At 37.8% G+C, this 6,819-nt stretch overlaps 1 protein-coding gene across 4 annotated transcripts in view; it reads right to left on the reverse strand.

The window, feature by feature from the left end:
* LOC128248322 (fatty acid amide hydrolase 1-like) overlaps nucleotides 1-6,819 on the reverse strand; it is a 26,783-nt gene that overhangs the window by 15,099 nt on the left and 4,865 nt on the right. Inside the window, exon 1 of one of the 4 annotated variants that reach the window (XM_052969268.1) lies at nucleotides 1,373-1,438. The exons of the other annotated variants lie outside the window; for them this stretch is intronic. The gene's annotated coding sequence lies outside the window, so the exon portion shown is untranslated. Of the gene's footprint in view, nucleotides 1-1,372; nucleotides 1,439-6,819 lie in introns of those variants that run through there. 4 annotated transcript variants of the gene reach the window in all.

Below are 6,819 nucleotides of genomic sequence, written 5' to 3' on the forward strand. Positions count from 1 at the left end.
AGATGTTTTATATGACACATTCTACCAGTGTCCCAAGTTTCAAAGTGTTTCGTTAGTGTTTCGTTAAGAAAATACTGGCACCCCCGTTTTAAAATAGATCCGAAATAATAATTTCTTAAAGTATGTGTTAATCCCCATGTGGGTACATGGTGTAAATAAAATCATACCATAAACAATTAAATATAAGAAATAATAATTTCTTAAAGTATGTTAATCCCCATTAACCCAGACTTTGTGGACACCCTGTAGATTGGATTTAGAGGATCCGCGTGCGGGCGGGCGTGTGTATGTTTCTCTTATGCTTTTAATTATTTAAATTCTTCATTTGAAGAAGGAGCTGGTTACTAACAAAAATACAAAGTTCCATCGTTGGAATGTAGATAACGTACACAATGTCACATTTTAAACTTGAGAAAAAAAGTCTCGGATAGTTTTACTGATCCAGTGAAAATCCAAGCTTCTCCAGACTGACAGATAAATAGGTTAGTGTTTACGTTAACATCCGGCCACCGAAACAAAAACAAATATGTGTAAAAGGTGGGGGGGAAAAAGTGCATTAAATGAATATGAAAACAAAAATTTGCGCCAACGAATCGGGAAATGGGGAGAGGACTTTCGAAAAAGTCCCAAGATCCGATTTTTTCCCTCATAACTTTTAGGAAAATAGATATCTTTGGTTAATGATATCGGTTAGCCGGGTCAAGATGTAAACATTAAACGGTAATTTTTCAGATTAACACACGCACGATCTTCACTAGGGGGTTAGTTTTAGTTTTAGGGTTAGGGTTACAGTTACGGTTAGGGCCGGAATTCCCTAACCCAAACCCTAAAACTCTAACCGTAACCCTAACCCTAACACCCTAGTGAAAATCGTGCGGGTGTTAATCTAAAAATTTACCCATTAACCATATCTTTGTAAGCCTAGTACTTATTCTATCGGTCACTTTTTGGCCGAGCCGTTAAGTTACGGGCACGTAAACACACCAACATCGGTTGTCAAGCGATGTTGGGGGGACAAACATAGACACACAAACATATATATATACGACGGGCTTCTTTCAGTTTCTGTCTACTAAATCCACTCACAAGGCTTTGGTCGGCCCGAGACTATAGTAGAAGACACTTGCTCAAGGTGCCACGCAGTGGGACTGAACCTAGAACCATGTGGTTGGTAAGCAAGTTACTTACTACATTGCCACTCCTGCGCCTATAGCAAATATTTTTTTTACCAGCAGCGTAGTGACGGATGACGATCACTAGTAATACTTAAATTATTACGGTGTAATTATTAAAATTACATGCTCTGGCTATACCTACCTACCAAATGACTGAAGCTAGTAAAAGAGAGTTAAAAGAGTAATCATGTACGTACCTTCAAAAATTATTCAAAGCGTGTCTTTTGTGAGTGTTTTGCATTGTCAATACCTGACAAACTTGTATTTTCCCGCGCTTTTAATAAAAGTTTAGAGAGTAACTTTCTTTCGTTAACATAGGCGTAGGAGTGGCTGTGTGGTAAGCTTGCTTACGAACTACGTGGTTCCGGGTTCAGTCCCACTGCGTGGCAACTTGAGCAAGTGTCTTCTACTATAGCTTCGGGTCGACCAAAGCCTTGAGTGGATTTGGTGGACGAAAACTGAAAGAAGCCCGTCGTATATATGTATATATATGTATGTGTGTGTATATGTTTGTGTGTCTGTGTTTGTTTCCCCCCTCCCAACATCGGGAGAGTGGGGAGAGGACCTTGGAAAATTCACAAGATCCGAGTTTTTCCCTCATAACTGTATATATATATGTGTGTGTGTATGTGTATATATATATATATATATATATACATATGTGTGTGTGTGTATATGTATGTATATAGATGTATGTGTATAATATATGTATATATATAATATATGTATCTATCTAGTACTTATTCTATATTCTAATATATGTATCTATCTAGAACTTATTCTATCGGACTCTTCTGCCGAACCGCTAAGTTACGGAGACGATGACAAGTTCTGCGGGAGTTGGCGAGGAGGAGCCGAGCAACAAGGAAGAGGGGGACATGACAGAGGAGGGAGTCGGGGACCACTGGGAGATAGCAGAAAGGAGAAGGAAAAAAGGAGAAAAATGAAGCATATTGTTGCTGCTGATCCCCATCCTATCTCCACCCTGCCCCAACCCGGTCCCACCCTACCCCACGCAACCATACATGAACACAAATACTGCACACACACAGAAGCCAAAAGTCCCCCCCCCTCTGCTCCACCCCGAGAAAAGCGTGTTTTTAGAACAGAAGTAAAAAAAAACGATCACTAAGGTGGACAATTCAGACAGTGAGGAGGTACAATCACATAGGAGATACACCGTGGCAGCAGAGGAAAGCCTTGTTAAACTGAGGGAAAAGTTGAAAACTATCAGCTAAGGTAACGAAAAGATTATTCAAAAGACTTAATACTGTTATTTTAAAAGACTTATTCAAAAGACTTTATTAATATGTCATCTTCTATGTTGTTTTTTAAAATAATGTTAATTATAAGTGTGTAAAAAGTAAATGAAGTCCTTCGGGGAGGGGTTCGAATGGCTTCGTTCCATTTCATTATTCATTTTTTTCATTTTTCCCATTCGTTTGTCTTTTCTCGTCCCCACTTAAATGTTTGTATTTATCTCTGTGTTTAGTACCTTGTATGTAATAAAGAAATAGTTGTTACAATCATCTGTGACCGAGTTGATCGTGAATTTTGTTTGTGCAAAAGGTTAGTTAAAGTTGTATTTGTTATTTGTTGTGTCTTAAGACACTTGATTTTTCTGTCTTACGGCAGTTTTGTTAACGCTTTCCCCCTTGTTTGAAAGGGGAAGCGCTGAAGAGAATTAGCTACTCAGACCTGTCGTCGTCTGAGGAAGAGCTGGTGAGATGTCTAGATGAAATAGATAGAGAGACAGAAAGGAGGAGTTTCGCAGAAACGGTGAGACGGCAGTCTGAAGATTTGTGTTTGAAGGGAATTGAAAGATTCCAAGAAATGACAAAAAGGGAGGGGAACAATGTCAAACTATCCCCTCCCAAGGAAACTACCGAAAGGACAGCCAAAAGAACATACAACGTAAGACTGCATCGGATAGAGGAGAACTCTGAAATGTCAGTTTCGACCTCCTCCTGGTTTGCGAAAGTTATGTCCCCCAAATGATTCTGTAAACTACGAAACAAATGATAGTCTGAAGGAGCAAGGTCGGGAAAATAAGGTGGATGAGGAATTTTTTCCCAACCAAGCTCTTCGATCTTCTGTGATGTGATCTTTGCAGTGTGGGGTCGGGCATTGTCCTAATGAAACATCACTTCCTTTCGATTCACTAAAGCGGGTCTTTTTTTCTTCAAAGCTTGGTTCAAATGCTCTAATTGATGACAGTAGAATTAAGCATTGATTGTTGCATTAGGTGGTGACAATTCAAAGTGAATTACTCCTTTGCAATCCCACCAGATAGAGAGAAGAACCTTCTTCCCATGAAGTTCCCTTCTCGGTTGTGGTTGAGCTGTTTCCCTTTTACCAAGCCACTGTTTACGACATTTAACATTTCGATAGAAGATCCATTTTTCGTTACCAGTCACAAGTCTATCCAAAAAGGGTGAAATGAGTTCACGAGAATGGAGAGAAGAGCAGATGTCAACTCGGGATTTGCGGTTGCTTTAGGACAATTCATGAGGCACCCATTTTTCAAGTTTAGGAAACTTTCCAAGTTGTTGAAGATGACGATGAACAGTTGTATGGTTTGCCAATTCTTCAACTGATAATGTAGGATTTTCTTCAAGTAATGCCTCAAGGAGCTTATCATCAAACTCAACTGGACGTCCTGTTCGATCTTCATCATCAAGGCTGAAAGCTCCACTTCTGAATTTTGCAAACCATCTTCTGCAAGTTCTTTCATTCAAGCATTCTCTCCCATAAAGGGGAAAGTATGTTTCGAGTCGCTTCGGCTGCAGAATTACCTTTCTTTGTACTCATGAAGCATTATGTGCCTCAAATGCTCTTTGGATACTTCCATGTTAGAAAGGGAAACCCTTTCTAACATGGAAGTATTTTAATTCTATTATTCTGTGAAGTAATATTTAATTAGTTTAAATGTACACTAATGCATAAAAATATTTTTTTAATTCCATTAGACATTCTAAAATACTATTAAATTTCATTCAATTTTAAAGAAGGTAAAATTGGACAGAACTTATCCGATGACCTGATAAGTTTGTAAAAAAGAAAATTTTTAAGTGTAAATGAAGTCAAGTGGCTTCGTTCTATTTCATTATTCATTTTTCTCATTCGTTTGTCTTTTTTTTTTTTTTTTTCGTCCCCACTTATATGTTTGTATTTGTCCCTTTGGGGGTAAAAAAGAAATCGTTGTTACAATCATCTGAAATGGAACTGTCAAAGCGTGATATTAGAGCAATTTTGCTATTCAACTTCAGAAAAGGACGTAAAGCAACTAAAACTGCTCGCGATATCAACGAAACGTTTTGTGAGGAAATGACCAGTGAGTGGTCAGCTCGAAAATGGTTTAAACGATTTCGCAGAGGAGACCTGAACCTTGAAGATCGTGAGCATTGAGAAAGATCCACGTAAAACCACTCGAGAACTGACAAAAGAACTTCAAGATAGGCAGAAAACTATCTGCAGCTATTTGCATGCGATCGGAAAATCAAAAAAGCTCGATAAATGGGTACCACACGATTTGAATGAAAATCAAGAAATGCGCAGATATGAAATTTGCTCGTTGCTTCTTCTCTGTAACCAGACCAATCCATTTTTCGATGAAAAGTGGATTTTGTACAACAGTAAAAAACTTTCTTCGCGGTGGTTGGACCAAAACGAAGCACCGAAAACCTTCCCTAAACCCGAGCTCTTCAAAAAGAAGGTTATGGTAACTGTTTGGTGGTGTACCGCTGAACTCGTCCACTATAACTTCTTAAAACCCGGGAAAACCATTACTGCTGAAACATATTGCCATGAAATTGCCAAAATGAACGAAAAACTGGTACTCCTCCGACCCAGACTAATCAACAGACTACGGCCAATCATTCTTCATGACAATGTTTGACCACACGTTTCACTAACGACGCTCCAGAAGTTGATGGAACTTGGCTACGAAGTTCTTCCCCACCCAACTTATTGCCCAGACCTTTCTCCTACCGACTACCACTTTTTCAAGCATCTTGATGGTTTCCTGTGTGAGATGGAGTTCAAAAATCAAACCGATGCTGAAAGTGCATTGAAAGAGTTCATCACCTCCAGAACCCCAGATTTTTATGTTACCAAAATTATCAAACTTGTAACTCGTTGGCAAAAATGTGCTGATGAATAAAATTTCCGCATTGTTGAAATATATTGTGATGAATTTCATGTTTCAAAACGTTGCTTACTTTTTACTAAGCCTGATATATACAGGGTGTCCACAAAGTCTGGGTACATAGGGATTAACACATACTTTAAGAAATTATTATTTCTCATATTTAATTGTTTATGTTATGATTTTATTTACTGAATGTACACACATGGGGATTTAACACATACTTTAAGAAATTATTATTTCTGATATTTAATTGTTTATGTTATGATTTTATTTACTCCATGTACCCAGACCTTGTGGACACCCTGTAGAGTTCAGGATTAAATTTTCTCATAAACCATTTGTTTCCTTTCGTCTAGTTCAGCGTTCCGCAAACTTTTTTTTCACTTGCGGTACACTTGTACTTTTATCAAAATTCAGCGGTACCCCTGAACTAAAAATATAACTAAAAGAGCATTCTTTCGGTGGAGAAGAGAGGGAGAGAGAGAGAGTGTGCCACTTAGACATCACTCTCTCTGTCTCACACCACGCGCGCGCACACAGACATACAAAAAATATGTATGCATATGTATCTATGCATGTACGTATACATGACAACACACCCCTTCACTCTCTCTTTCACATACACACATACGTTCATTTCATATACACGTACAAAAATCGTCACTTGAAGTATAGGGGAAAAAATTACATTCAAGTTACACTGCAGCCACCTAGTATCGTCTCGTGGCACACCAGTGTGCCGCAGCATACCAGTTGCGGAGCACTGGTCTAGTTAAAGATTAAACTATACGTTTCTTTTCATTGAAAGTAAACAGACTAAATGCTGTAGTACTCAATTCAGTTTTAAAATAAAGGGTGGAATTCTCGTTTAAACAAACACCCCATATAATCCCTCATAACTTTGCTTTACTTTTTGGAATTTTTAAAGAATTTTTGCGAAGTTGTGTTCTATACACGGGAATTCATACGATTATGCAAAAAAAAAATGTGTGATTTAAGGGCGATTTAGTTGTTGTTTTTAGCACATCTCACGACCACCTGATACCTTCCTCGTTTCTTTGTCACTCTGACATGTATTGATGTTTTTCAATATTTTTCTCCTCATAAACACGTTTGATGGAATCATGATGCACCTAAGGGTGGCCCTCTGTTGGGATTTAAGCAAAATATTCGGATCTTTTTTAAAACGGGGGCCACATTTTTCATTAATGTTTTACGTAGTGTTTTTGGTACCGAAAGACTTTCAAATTCGTATACTTATCAATTTTGTGTTATAGAACAGAAAAATATTTTTGTATTCGAATTTATTTCATGTAAAAAAAATCGTCTTATTTCAATAATTTCAACCAATCACTGACAAGTATTCAGTTGTTTACATTTACTCCTTTGGCTGATTAAGCCATAGCTTCGTTTTATTTGCTTTTTTCATTTTCTTTTTTTTTTTCTTCGTTTTATTTGCTTTTTTCTTTTTAAATTTGCTGTTTTACCCTAACC

Source organism: Octopus bimaculoides, chromosome 7 (assembly GCF_001194135.2).
Source record: "Octopus bimaculoides isolate UCB-OBI-ISO-001 chromosome 7, ASM119413v2, whole genome shotgun sequence".
NCBI classification, from domain to species: Eukaryota; Metazoa; Mollusca; class Cephalopoda; order Octopoda; family Octopodidae; genus Octopus; species Octopus bimaculoides.